Here is a 15,092-nt window from a genome sequence, read left to right as displayed (position 1 = left end):
CCTGATATTTTGGTTATGGAAGGTACTTGGACCGAATGAAGGAATTCAGCTTTTCATACCAACCCAGGGACACTCTTACGACATTGACTGCGTCCTCTTGATGCTTTAAGATGTGGCCCAGCGTGCGCAGTGCGTCCTGTAGACACATGTCTGCGTTGCGGGCCCCGCCCTCCCCTGCCGGCCTCTTGGCAATCGTGTACTGTTCCTGGAGACTCTCCCTGTGTTAACATCCTTGCCCGAGGACCCAACGCCCATCAAGCGAGGTGAGCAAAACTCTCATCTGAGTCCTGGCAGCACACGGAGTGAGAACAGAAGAACTTGTGAGAAAAGCCAGGAGCTTCAGTACCAGGAGGTAACGCGAGCAGCGGACAGCTTCTCGGAGCAGGTAACACAGGCTGAGCGCTCCCCACCGAGGTCACACACGAGAGGCTTTGAGAGCATTTCTGTCTGGTCCCCCCGGGCCGCGCCTGGGCGGGTGAGGAGGAGATGGGGCTTAGTGAGTCCCCACAGCTAACAGGTGACAGAATCAGGAGGCCAGCCTAGATTGCTGCACTCCAAAACCCACACTTTGCAATGCGGTCTTACTGATTTCCTGGAGGCCTTTCTGCTCTCTCATTTTTCTCCCTTCCTCCTCCTCCTCCTCTTTTTCTTTCCTCTCTCTCTCCTTCTCCTTCATTATCAGTTATTTTGACACTCAAGGTTTTATTCTGGAGATGCAAATCTGCCAGAAACCTGAACTTCAGATAAGTTATTTCTATGTGGTTTTATATTTGCCCTCAGGTGGTCTAAAATTTGGCCGAGGACTTGGGGCGTGAGATACACTGTGAGAACTAGAAGAGATAATTCCTAACTCAGTGACCAATCACATGTAATGCAATGTTCGTAAGTCTTTAATTCCCAGCACCATCGGTGCATTCTCATTGTCCATCATATTAGCCTTTGGCACCAGTATCCTGTCTCGATCGGTTTCCAGATTGTACCCTTTGTACTGTTCCTGGAATGCCCCTCCCTCGTGACCCCTCCATCAGAAATTATATTTAGTCTTCAAGACACAATTCAGGTGACAGCTTCTTCGAGATGTCTTTCCAAGCTCAAGCTACAATTAGTAGCCTCCTTCTGGGTCCCTTTTCTACTTGATGGGATCTCTCCACATGGACCTTTTATTTGTTTTTCTTCTAGGATTTTGTGGTGGTGTGTTTTTCTCCCACGAAATTATGCCTGAGAGTCAAGGACAAGACCCCAAACCTTTCCTGGTTCTAGAAGGGTGTTAGGCCTCCTGTTGCTGTTAGCTGAAGTCTTCCTATGGGAAAAGACTATGTCTTTTAGCAAAATCATGCATAAAGTCCAACTCAGACAATGCCGCCTTGAAGAATTCTGTTCACTGTTGCTCTCTGATGCCACTGCCAGTAGGAAATTACTCCTCACAACATAAGCCTTGGGATGTGCTAAATGAAGCTGGAATTTCCTTGTCCTGTTCATGCTACAGCAGGCCAACATGGCATGGCATTTTGATTTGTCTCAGTAAGCTTCAAGATGTTTTACAATTCAAATTAATAAGCCTTCAAAATTCATTTCACTGGGACTTTATGAAGCCTGCTTTACTCTAATACAATAGTCAATGCAAGTGACTCTTTAGCTTATTTGCTTGAGAATATGACCTACACCAAAAATTACAGGAAAGATCAGCAAATTAAATTGGTAGCTGCACTTAAAGGTGTGTGGGACGTTGCCCACGAAACCTCAGCAGTAATGGCGCCAATATTTTTATGGCTCCCCAGTCAGTATGGGAAAGGTCAGCAAGCAGATCTTTTGAAAATAATCTTTACTTTTTCTTTTCACAAATGACCGATTCAACAATATGGACTGGAAATATACCTCGATAAAAACTTTCAAGGTTTGATGTGTGTTATTTACTTAATGAATTCAAATATTTATCAAATGCTTACTACGTACCAGACACAGTTCTAAGCACTTGGGACATAGTAGTATATAAACCAGGCAAAAATGCCTGCATAGTGGAGCCTTTTGGACAGATCACCTACGCACTGGTAGGCCTGTTCGCATTCCTGGAACGTGGATTTTATTGTGCTCATTTTATTGATGATAGACTGAAGCTCCAGCAGAATAGGAAGCTTGATCAAGATCAAAATAGCCAGTCAACAGACAAGTCTGAATACACATCAGTTCTTTTGGTTGCAAGTCTTGCCTCTGCTGGATTTACATTTCCCAAAATTGTGTTCTTGAATGTTCCCCAGGGGGTAGGTGTTTCATAAAAATTAAGATTCCATATTCCAATATGTTTGGGAAATTCTTTTTGGTCACGGGTTGGGTTCTAGAAGCAGCTGCTGAGGTGCACTTTTGCACAGAAGAAGATTCTGAGGGCATGCTCTTAGGATCGACGCCTGCGGAAGAGAAGGGACGGGCTGGAAGCAGGATCAGACGGGGAGGGCGAGGGGCAGTGCAGTCTTATTGGTGGCCTCAGATGGGGCTGCAGGGATTGTGAAGATGAGGTGAGCCTGCAAAGCTGTCCTGAGTGTGGGGAAGCAGCCAGGCCTATACACCCTCAGGCCAATCATTGTTTGGCTGTGGCCCATCCCCGGAAGGAAGCAAGACCTTGGACAAGGTAGCTCAGTTCAGCAGAGCCAATCACCAAAGGTGGCCAGCAGCTGAGGGGTGCCCCCAAGGGCACTGCCAGAAGCTGGGCAGTGAGTCCTCCTCCAAGGGGACATCTGGGGGGCACAACACAGCATCCAACAGACTGTGGTATCTGTAAGCACGAGACAAACTGAAACACAACAGTTTCTTCTACTGCTGTCTGCTTCAAGCCTTCAGAGGGCAAGTACATACTGTGCATCTTGAAGAGGGGAATTTACTGTGCAAACTTTTCTGAGTTTATTTAAGCTCAGAGTCCTTTCGGGGATCCATATTTTTAAACATTCTCTAAAAAATATATCTAGGATGCTTGTGTACCAGAAATCATCGTGCAACTGGACAAGCACAGAAAGAGAGAGAGGCAAGATGCAGTAGGGTGCAAAACTGACTCAAAACGGATCATAGACCTAAAACTGTAAACCTCTTAGAAGAAAGCATCATAAATGTAAATCTTTGTGATCTTGGTTTAGGCAATGGTTTTTTTTAGATATAACACCATAAGCACAAGTGACAAAAGAAAAATAAATTGGACTTCATCAAAATTTTTTAATTTTGTCCTTCATAGAACACAATAAGGAAAGTAAAACAGTAACCTACAGAATAGGAGAACTTATTTATTTGCAGATCCTATAGGTAATAGGAGACTTGTATCCAGAATACGTGAGGAACAATTACAAGCCAACAATAAAAAGGCAAGTAACTCAATTTTAAAATGGACAAAGAATTAAACATTTTTCAAGAAAATGTTTACAAGTGGCCAATAAGCACATGAAAATATTCCCTCATGGAAATGTAAATCAAAACCACAGTGAGATACCACTTCATACCCAATAGGATGACAAAGTCAAAAAGACAGATAATAATAAGCGTTGGTGAGGATGTGGAGAAATTTGAACCCTCACACACTGCTGGTGGGATGTAAAATGGTGCAGCCACTTTGGAAAACAGCTTGGCAGTTCTTCAAAAGCTTAAACATAGAGTTACCACGTGACTCAGCAATTTGACTCCTCGATGGATACCCAAGAGAACTGAAACATATGTCCACACTAAAACATCTGCACAAATATTCATAGCAGCATTTTTAATAATAGCCTCAAAGTGGAGACACCCCAAATGTCTATCAACTGATAAATAGATAACCAAAATGGGGAATATTACTTGGCTATAAAAAGGAATGATGTAATGATACATGGGAGGGCCATGGACTTTGTCCACTGACACAAAGGAAGCTTGTCAGAGCTCTCTCGCAAGTGAAAAAAATCTCAAACTACATTAAGAAACCTTTTAGAGGAGGGGCAGGAGAAATGTATTGGCTAGTGTAACTGGGAAACTGAGAGCTGGAGTTTGCTTCAAGCTCTCATCCGAGGAGACAAAATGGTACCCAGCAACCACAGATTCTCCCCCTGCAATGCTTAGCAGTCCTGGCAGAAAGGCAGATGCTCTTTTCCAACATCCTTACAGCCACCAAAGGGAAGAATTTGATTAGTGCTGCTTGGGACACAGATTTACTCCTGAACAAATCACGGGGTGCAAGAGGGCTGGGGTATTCTAATTGGCTGTCCTAATCATGTGCCTGTCCCTGTGGGGTGGGTATGTGGCAGAAGCCTTAGTGATTTGTAGTCTCCCAGGGGAGCTTGATGTAAAAGAGGAATGAGTGTGCAGATGAAAAAGAATATAGAAAACAATGCAAAGAAAGAGACTTAGTAGAAGGATTAGTATGGCACCCTTTTTTTATCTGTAGTATTTTTTTTTTAATTAATTTATTTTTTTATTTTTGGCTGTGTTGGGTCTTCGTTTCTGTGCGAGGGCCTTCTCTAGTTGTGGCAAGCGGGGGCCACTCTTCATCGCGGTGCGCGGGCCTCTCACCATCGTGGCCTCTCTTGTTGCGGAGCACAGGCTCCAGACGCGCAGGCTCAGTAGTTGTGGCGCACGGGCCCAGTTGCTCCGCGGCATGTGGGATCCTCCCAGACCAGGGCTCGAACCCGTGTCCCCTGCATTGGCAGGCAGATTCTCAACCACTGCGCCACCAGGGAAGCCCTAGTTTTTAATGTCATTTCCTCCTACTACCAGATAGGATTAATAGTTACGCGCTCACAATAATCTAACAGTACTACCGTAATTTTATCTTCTACGGTGAAGATTAAGCAACCACGTTCCAATGGGCAATTACTGGTATAAAGAATTAATACAGACTCCAGTTTAAGGTTTAAGCCTTACTCAGAATTTCCTCCCTTCTGGATATTTTGGTTCAGCTAACCTAGTCTAACCCATTCCACGATATCTTTTCACTGTCTTTCTTCCGTAAACGCCCTCCTTGGCCATCAAAGAAATAGGTGCCTTTTCCCCACAGATCTGCTCTTTTGCATCTCAGTGGGCAGAATTACAGTTCTCCCAGTTGCCCAAGGCAGAAACTTGAAATCACCTTTAACCCCTCCCTGGACACCCAATCTATCATCTGTTACTGGAGGGATTGCCTCTGAACTGCTTTGACCATTGCCTTCTCCTCTCCATTCCCAGCGCCAGGGCAGTGATTTACCTCTTCATGATTTCTCGGCTGGATTACCGTAATAACCTCTCCTGGGTCTCCAACCTCCATCCCCTCAATCCACCCTTCAAACTGTGGCCACAGTGAACTTTCAAAAATGCAAGTAGGTCCACTCTGCCTTAATATCCTGCCCTCAAGAGATAACCGAGTGCCAGTTCCCTCGGACGTCTCCTCGCAAGTCTTCTGTACTAATGAAGTCACCCTGACCTCTAGAATGTAGATAAAAGCGCTTCCAGCCCTCATCTCACAGGTGTGGAAATGCAGTGCCCTCATTTCTCTTCTTCTTTATCTTAGAAACCAGACTCAGCTCTGGCTCCAACTTCACCTTGATTTACCTGTTTCTTGCTTGGTCAGAATACCTTCAGTCTAACTGTATAGTATATGAAATTGGAAGTTCTGACTGACTCACCAAGATCCAATAAGTACCAGTTTCCAAGTGGGAACTTGTAAAAAGGATTAACCAAAAACTGGTTAAACTCTCAAGTCCCAGCCCTCACTTTGAGGCTCTAAAATAAGTCAAAAGTCGATTCGAAGAAGGAGGATATGTGAGAACAATTTCTTTGGAGAAAGCTGTGCTAGGAGGCCTCCCCCCAAAGCAGGAAAGGTGGGGGGATGTGCCCCCATCACCTGCAGAGAACAGGTGGCTCCAGCTTTTCCCCAGAGACTTCAGGAGTGTCCCTGGATTTGGGGGTGGGTAACACAGTAGGCTAGGCTGTTGTCTGACTGTCCACTGAGAAATCTAAACGGGTGAGAAGACAGGCTAGCTAGCTGCTGACGGGCAGATCAGAACAGAGGTGGAGGCTCTGGGATCAGCCTGCGTGTGCAGAGTTTGTTGGGACAGATGGAATGAGAGGCTTTCCGTGGACCTGATGTGGGCAAGACCAAAAGCAGCCCAACGATGTCAGCTTAGGGCAAGTTATCAAACTTTAACTAAAGCAGAGAAGGATCCACCCAGGTATGAGATCTCTGGAGTGGGCATTGGGGGGGCGAGAAACAGGGTCTCCAAACAACCCTCAAAAGTGCCCCACAAGATAAAGAGCTTTCAACAGCTGCCAACTTTCAGAAAGCCCAGAGCCATGTCATGACTGTGTCAGTTAAGTAAAAACTCTCTTTACTCCCATGACCCGTCCTCCACACTCCCCCCTCCCTGCGAGCCTGCACCAGCCCCAGAAAGACAAAAGCTGGGGGACAAAGACTGAAGAAACCATTTCCCAAGAGGCAGGCCACCAGCAGGAAAGGAATTGCAACTTGGCATGATGTTGGACACTTTTATTGTTACATGGGATTAGCCATCAAGAATGGGAACTGTATTTTACAACTTAAAATGATGGGCAGAATTTTATTATTTAAGAAAAAATTTTTAAACAGTCACAAGACAGCTCAAATTTTAATCCAGCAACAGGAGAATAACTTCTCCCACTGAATAAATCTTAAAACACAATTGTGTTGTGGTTACATATCATAATCCTACTTGGTTAATGTACAAGTTACGTAATATGCCAGTTATATAACACTTCTCATAGGACTCTCCCCTTAGACCAGGGATTGGCAACTTTTCCTCTGTGGAAGGTCAGATAGGAAATATCTTAGGTTTTTTGAGCCCTAAAGTCTCTGTTGCAACTACTTAACTGCTGTTAAGGCTGCAAAAGTAGCCACGGATAACCCTTCAGTGAATGGGTGTGGCTGGTTCTAATAAAACTTTATTTGCAAAAACAGGTGGAGGGCCAAATTGAGCTCCCGGGTCACGGCTTGGGGCATCCCTGCCCCAGACTGTAGGCTTCTTGAAGGTGGGAGCTCTGTTTGGCTCTCATTGTATCTGAAAGGCCCTGCACATCGTAGATAATAACAACTGGATGAAAAAAATAGCAGTAGCTTCTCCATTAACTATAAGGCAGATCAGATTCAACTTAACCAATCCCTTTTGTTATCTTTTCATAAAGTCCCAAGAGAAGAGAGCTGGTGGTGTCCTTAGGGAGAAGAAGTGGAACTCAAAGAGATTTGACTGCAGTCAGAAGAAACTCTTTCTTTGAGGGCGACCCCGTGGTACCTCAGAGCAGCTCAGAGCAGGTAAGCTTATATAGGTTACAAAGACGGCATAAGCTAGTACATTAAATTCTCTGCATAGGCTTATAACTCTATCACTAAGATTTAAGCTTCCCGTTGGACCTGCCTTATCTTCCTTATCTTTTTTTTTTTTTTTTTAATTAATTTATTTATTTATGGCTGTGTTGGGTCTTCGTTTCTGTGCGAGGGCTTTCTCCAGTTGTGGCAAGTGGGGGCCACTCTTCATCGCAGTGCGCAGGCCTCTCACTATCGCGGCCTCTCTTGTTGCGGAGCACAGGCTCCAGACGCGCAGGCTCAGTAATTGTGGCTCACGGGCCCAGCCGCTCCACGGCATGTGGGATCTTCCGGGACCAGGGCTCGAACCCGTGTCCCCTGCATTGGCAGGCGGACTCTTAACCACTGCGCCACCGGGGAAGCCCCTTCCTTATCTTTTTAAGATCGACCTGGCATGGTGTCCTGTACATAGGGGACAAAGATAAGTGGAACATAAATAAAGGTCAACTCTATTTATAAATAGCCAAACGGGTACTCAGAAATGCATATATCATCCAAGACAGCTTTTTACTGAGAAAGTGCTGTTCATTAGGAGGTGTGGTAGGAGAAGAAGGGATACAGAAGTTGGGATCCAGCGAACAGAAGGAAGTACCACCTGATGCCCAAGAGGTAGTTTTATCATTTGAAGGTTTTTTGTGAATTTATTTTAGCCCAGGTGTGACAGCATGGCATTTTGTTAATAATGTATATTTTTATTAAGATATTTTTCTTCGACTATGTTCATGGAACAAGTAGGACTGGTATTTAGCTGCTGAGGTCTCTGCACTGTATAGAAATGATAGGTTTGTGCTTGAATTGTTCAGATCCAATTAAAATTAATTGAATACTCTCTATATTTGACATTGTATTAGATACGTCCACGCGTGCAGTCTGGGCATGGAACATGGCCCAGTGTCTGGGTACACAGTCCTGAAGCTAGATGGCCGGGATTTGACCATGGGTTCCATCACTTACTAGCTGTGAGACCTTGAGTGAGTAACTTGCCCTCTCTGTGCTTCAGTCTTACAGATAGGGGTCTGTAAGATGGTGAAGAAAAATAGTTTCTGCATCGGAGATTGTCGTGAGGATTCAATGATAGAATATGTGTTAAGTCCTTAACTTATTTGTTAAGTCCTTACATAGGTGCCTGGCACATAGTAAGCTCTCAAAAAATATTAGCTATTCTTGTCCTCCTATTTAATTGATCCTCCCAGCATTGCAGTGAGTTTGGTGTGATGACCCCATCTCACCAAAGAGGAAGCTGAGACTCAAGCGGTGACTTTCCCCTTGGTGACAAGGAGCCAGGAGTCAAGGACAACCGAGTTAAGTTCATTACACCAGGAGACCTCAAGGAGGATGGGGTCAAATACCGTAATACCTGCATCTCTAGCTTTGGTTCCAAATTTGCTTTAGAAAGAAATCTGTTCCCTGCATTGTGCCATTCCCATCTCCTCTAAAAGTTAAAATTATGTTTACGAGAACCTCCAAGTAGAGGTTCCATAGAAGTGTTAGATTTTCCTCAATAACAAAAGAATTTATTTTTCAAAAATAGCATTGCTTTGTTAGGAAGTGTGATAATAGTCATCTTTTTGGGTAGTGTCCCTGGCTACTATTCAAAGCCAAGCCCACTATCCTTTCATTGTTTTTTATTTTAGATCAGGAAAGACCTGAAATTTGGCTCTGAAAATTTCCTTAATTTGTAAGAAGAAATATTCCCCTGGAAGTCCACTTGTTAAGAGCAAAGAGGAAAAACAAAGCTCTAACAAGAAATGAACAGCCTTGAAACCACGGGGTTTTCAGAATTAAATTGCTGAATTTGCATGTCACATCCTTTCTTGGCCATTCTCTAGCTATATCTGCCAAAAGTAACAAAAATTTTTGCTCCAAGCAAAAATCTTCCTAGGTAGTGACACTGATAATACTTCCCCAAGCAGAGCCTCAGGGAGGCATCTGGGCCGAGCTTAAAGGCAGGGGTGAGCTGAATCATCTCCCCAGGGAGGGAGGGTTCTTTAAAGCAGTTTCGGACAGAGGAATAGTCACCTTCTGACCTCTGAACAGAGTTCTCTGGAAATTTCCAGAATGTCTGCTTCCAGAAACATTTCTTCCTTTGTTTCATCCCCATCGAAAAGTACTTACACGACACGCGTTCACCTCTGGGGAAGCAGTAAAGATGCAGGGAGAGAAATCATATATATGGTCCCTATAGCCTTGGAACTTACAGTCTAAGATGCAAACATATGGAAAAAAGATACATGGACAGGAAGAGATCGTATGTCAATACACGGCCAGACATAAATTACAGTATTTCTATCATGTCTACCTAAACCTTTTCTCTTTCAGCTTCAGCTTCTCTTTATAACCGAGTGAAGGCAGGCCTTGCACTGAGCTCTAACATTCTATGAGCTGAGGATGAGTGAGCTTGGAAATTAGTGCAAGCTATGTAAACCCCAGTATAGCCGGCCCTGGCAGATAAAGGAAATCTGCAACCTTCATAGATTATGGAAAAGACAAGCCTGCCTAAACTGTCAGAACGATGGGGAAAGAGACGGCTTCTGAACCTGAAGGAAGAAGCAACCCAAAAGTCCACGGACAGTTGGATGGATAAACAAAGCATGGCCTAGCCATACAACGGAATATTATTCAGTCTTAAAGAGGAAGTAAATTCTGACACATGCTTCGGCATGAATAAACCTTGAGGACATTATGCTAAGTGAAATAAGCCAGTCACAACAGTCCAAAGATTGTATGATACCACTTATATGAGACACCTAGGGTAGTCAAATTCACAAGCACAGAAAGTAGGATGGTGGGTGCCAGTGGCTGGGATGGGGGTGGTAACAGTTATTGTTTAACGGGTCCAGAACGTCTGTCTGGTATGATGAAAAAGCTCTGAAGATGGATGGTAGTGATGGTTGCACAACATTGTGAATGTACTTGATGCCATGGAATTGTACACTTAAAATGGTTAGCATGGTAATTTTGTTATGTATATTTTACCATGAAAAAGAAGAGTTCCCCCATACAGACATCAAATGATAAAATATTATAACAATTTCAATAATCCTTAAAAAACCCCACACAATTAAGTTTCCTTCATCTGTTCATTCAGTTCCCTTAACTAATTCTTGTACCACTGGCTCATGGGTCAGCAAGCTGCTTTTGCAAAGTTATTTGCTTTTGGACTGGAGAGAGCTGAGAAACGTGACTCTTGTCTGATACAAGCTGTCAGAGTTGTGTAAGTGATGCCACCTTAATTAAACTCCCAAACCTGTATGCATGAGTGTATTTTGCCAAGTATCAATAGTTTAGCATACCTGCTATAAGCCTTTCCACTAATGCTTTGAGACTATCCTTTGTTAAAGATCCAATTGCTAACCTGGATATTATAGAAAATTCCGGCAAATACGAGGGGAAAGCAAAAACCACCTGTTGAGAAAAACTCTGAATAGTGATGGTTAATTTATTACAGTTACTAAGTGTAATAACCTCACTGGTCCACAGGGCTCTGGTTCGTGGCTACCTTCAGCAGAGGGATGTATTATAGGAAGTGAGAGTACTGGCAGACCTGCAGGAGTTCCTGTCAAATGTCAAATCTCTGAAATATATTTATATTAATAACATACTACCTGTGAAAGATTAACCTGGGCAACCTGAGTTCTCTTTTGACAATCTTCCTGTGTAGCTCTTGTTATAGTGTTGACCTATTTACCAAATAGACAACATACAAACAAACCCAATTATTTCTATCATCCCTCTGTAAATAATATGAAAGAATGAATCTTTGTAATTGCCCAGGGACCTTCTGGGAAATAACATATATAGTTTAGGTATAAAATCTATTTTGAAATTAAAAAATATTAAATAGTGCGGGGGGCAAAATTTAGTTTTTCATTTAAGTTTTAAAGTTATTAGAGGGGATTTTGAAAGGATCATAGTTACCTAGGAAAAATGTGATTTTAGCTTGACTACTTATTAATCAAAATGCCAATATGATATTTCGAAATACACTGAGAAGATAACACAACCGTTAGGGATCTTAGTTCTTTCAGATGTGAGGAACTTTGAAATTTTAAAAATAATCAAGATAAAAGTCAGCACAAATAACAAATATAAGTCAGCACAAATAACAAAAATAACAAAAAGTTATTCCTAACATATGGCATCTCGCTTGCCTAGGAAAATTATGATAAAGGTAAAGAAAGATCTTTTGCTACTGCTTATTATGAGCAGATAAAATATTCTAAGACCTATAGTCATTTTAACAGAAAGGAAACCAAATTCTAGTTTTACATGGGTCTATCACCAGGAAGGGAGTCACAGAACTTTTAATAAAATTATCTTATGGATAAACCCATGAGAACTGAGTAGACTTTGGCAAATTCAAACACACTCTTACACTTTTTTAGATTTGTTATTTCCAGGTATTATAATCCAAGGCAAATCAATCACCTCCACCCACACCTTCCACAGGTGCTGCAGCCACTAGCATTCTACCCTTTACTAAACTCCTCCACATTCTGGAGCCACCTGACACTTTAATACAAAGCTATCCTCTTTCTCTCTTGAAAAGCAAAAACACATTTTATTACTTTGCACATACAGTTGTGTTTCTTTGCCATTATTATTCCTCATACAGTCTCAGATAAACATATTATATTGATTATATATTCATATAAACTATAACTTGAGCCAGAGAGAAAACTTAGAGGCAAGTAATTGAAAATTCTCTGTCCTACACAAGTATTTCAGCAGATTCGCAAATCTCACAACCACACGTACTAGGATGCCCTACAGCTACCTACATCCTTACACATTTTTATAAAATGGTAGAAAATGAACATGTTTGATAAATAAAACCCAAAGAAACAGCTTATATATATTGTTATATATGACAATAACAAGCAAAGATATGAATACATATATGTGTATGTACACATACACACACGCACGTGCACACAAATACATACAGAACTGATTATATAATTTGCAGAACTCAGTCCAAAATGAAAATACAGGCTCCTTGTTAAAAAAATTTTACATATATCTATATAGAAATTATGTAGATATATATACATACATATCTGATAAAATAAAAATTTTTAATGGTGACATTCCAGGCATGACCTTGGTTGCACAATTACTTTGCCTAATTTATCCTGGTTAAAAGGAGGCCGTATATTCTAAACTACAGTTGGACCAGCGTTTCAACAGTCTATCTTATTTAAAAAATTGTTCAGGCATCCAAAAACTGTCCATTAATTACCTTGATTTAATATTAATTCAAGGTTTTAGGTTAACGAAGGATTTTGAGAATTATATTTTAAGCTGACACACTATAGAATATAGTAAAAGTTGATATAAAAATTGTCAGAACTAGAATTCAAATTAGCTGAACATGTAATTTTATACTTTTCTTAACTTAAACATTATATAGAAGTAATGTTAGTTTCCTGACCAATAATGTTAGTTTCCTGACCAGGAAACCAGTAAAAAAAAAAAAAAAAAACAACTCAGGAAGTTTACATTATAAGTAGTCTCTTCATGAGAAAACAAGTCCAAATCTTTAAGTAAAATGTATCCTTGTATTGTAGTCCAAGCTTATAAAATCGAGGAGAAGTCATGCAGCTGGTTTTTGAACCAAAATTATTAAACCAGTTTGATTTATTTAACAATTCACCTTGCTTATGTGAACTGAGATTCTTAATTAAAAGATTTCTGAACTAGCAGTTTCTGTAAGAGGGCCTTTTTTTTTCCCTTAAAAGACCAGCACATCTAAAGTACTAGAAGTTCAGTTTCTTTATTTTCTAGAAATTCAGGGAATATTAGATATAGGTAAGTGTTTACAATTCTCTATAAACCAATCTGAATAGAACTTCTTTTAGAAAATACATCATCAGATGTATATCCTCACATTTATTAATATTCTCCAGAATATATTTCACACGAACACAACGAGAAACAGAGGTTGTTCTCAATGACAGATGTACAGACCCACCGAGAACTTGCAGCTGTAGTTCTATACTCTGAGCTGCAGGTCAAAGGTAAACACAGAAATAGTGAAACTCACCCGTCCAGTTCTCAAAGAGCCGTTCTCCTTTCCAGTGGGCGTGAAATATTTTCTTAATCGATTTGATTCCTAGGAGATAAACAAACAATAAAAAATTAACAAACTAGATTCTCCCATCATCCACCCAACCCAACAGACCATACTGGGTCACCAAGAGATCAGCCCATAAAGCCAGATTTCCAATCCCTGCTTTCACCAAGGGGGCTTAACTTAGCAGCTGTGCACAGACCACATCCACAAATACACGAGGTGCTCTCTCCCTGTGCAGTGGAGACCAGCTGAGTGGTCAGACACCTACCAGTCTTGAAGACAGTGTGGCCCGGACCCAGAGTTTCCTGACGCATGAGGGGAATGTCAAGGCCAACTAGTGACCCAAGATAAAAACTGGTTTCACTGGAACCAGCAGTGGAAAGTGACTGTAAGTTATGCAGACCAGAAACAAAAGCAGAAACATAGAATCAGAATTTGAAACAGTGAAACCAAAAATCCAAGAAACCCCAGAAAACCAGAGAGTCACCAGAGATGGCGTTCTCTTGCTCCTGGAGACTGACTTTGGGACCCAGGAAAGCGCATGCCTGGGACCAGGCAGAACATGGCACTCTCCTGGGGGCGACACAGTTTAATGGGCTTCAACAAGGAAGCCCATTTGGGCCTTTCTATGAAACAATCTCTAAAAGTGTCAAATTTCCCAAATGTTAAAAACACAAATGCATAAAAACGGAATACACCTGTGTCAAAGACTTATTTAACTCGTTAATGAGAAAACAAACAGACGAGCTGATTTAAAGAGTGTTTGAAATACAGTATTTACAGCCACTGAAGAAAGCGTGTGGAATTAGACACCAGGTTAGAGTTTTCTAAACTGGTTTATGTCCATATAGCCATACCGTTTGGGGTTGTCTTTTCTATCCGACGGAAATAATTTGCATCACTATCTGGCATAAATCTCCAAGTAACTTCAGTGAATTGAGGTCCTGATCTGTAGCAAAGGGTTAGCCCAGCAGAGGCATGGGTTTTGAATCATCCTTGGAAGGGCCTTTGGATCAGGCTCCAGCATGACACTGAGAGGACACGCATCTCTACTTTGCCTTATTTTCACCTTGTGGATCACTTTTCGTTTCCAGGCAGGCAGGTGGTACAATCAGAAGGGGATTTGGGGCAGGTGAGCCTGGTATGGGACGCAAGGCTGCTGAGAAGGTACAGACACAGTAGGGATGCCCTCGTAAGGGAGTGTCCGCTGGAAGGGGGTCTGCACGGTTTCCCGGAGGAGAAGCTGGGCCGTCAGGGCTGACAAGCAGGAGGTTGTGGGCTGACCCGGGAGCTGATGGGTGCAGAGCTCCCCGGGCAGGACCCTCGGAATCACCCACAAGAGTTTTCCTTCTCTGGCCTGAGGAGTGGGTGCGGGTCGACATCAAGTGGACCGGCTGTTCTAGAAAATGCATTCACGACACCTTGCCCCATCGCTCCTGGTGACGGGAGGCCAAACTGTTGCCCCCTTGGCCGTGACCCATGAGCCTTCCCTGGCCAGGGGTGCTGCCCACCAGCACGGTGCCCAAGAGGGGCTCCCCGGGGCTCCCACTCCATCGCCCCTACCATGCCCTCCGCCTGCTTGTCTCACTCGTTCTGTCTCATCTCAGCCCACGGGCCTCACCTCGCTGGTCCTCTCCTCCTGAGCACACTCAGCTGCCTCCCCACCCCAGGCACTTCTTGGCTGTGGGTCCCTCCCCTCCA

The 15,092-nt window shown here is 42.7% G+C and overlaps 1 long non-coding RNA gene across 5 annotated transcripts; it reads left to right on the top strand.

The window, feature by feature from the left end:
• Positions 1 to 280: 280 nt before the first annotated feature.
• Positions 281 to 9,998, top strand: LOC309654915. 5 transcript variants are annotated; one of them, XR_014260493.1, is made up of 4 exons: positions 281 to 385; positions 5,170 to 5,447; positions 7,138 to 7,264; positions 8,167 to 9,998. It is a non-coding gene; the product is annotated as an uncharacterized lncRNA (long non-coding RNA). The 5 variants fall into 5 exon arrangements; XR_014260494.1 differs by having other exon boundaries at positions 5,170 to 7,264; positions 8,167 to 8,286; positions 8,509 to 9,998; XR_014260496.1 differs by adding an exon at positions 7,848 to 7,924 and having other exon boundaries at positions 5,170 to 7,264.
• The last annotated feature ends 5,094 nt before the right edge of the window (positions 9,999 to 15,092 follow it).

The sequence above is a fragment of the Balaenoptera physalus genome (genome assembly GCF_965194825.1).
Source record: "Balaenoptera physalus genome assembly, chromosome: 2".
NCBI lineage: Eukaryota > Metazoa > Chordata > Mammalia > Artiodactyla > Balaenopteridae > Balaenoptera > Balaenoptera physalus.
Note: the sequence above shows the minus strand (reverse complement) of the source record. Positions and strands in the feature narration are given on the sequence as shown.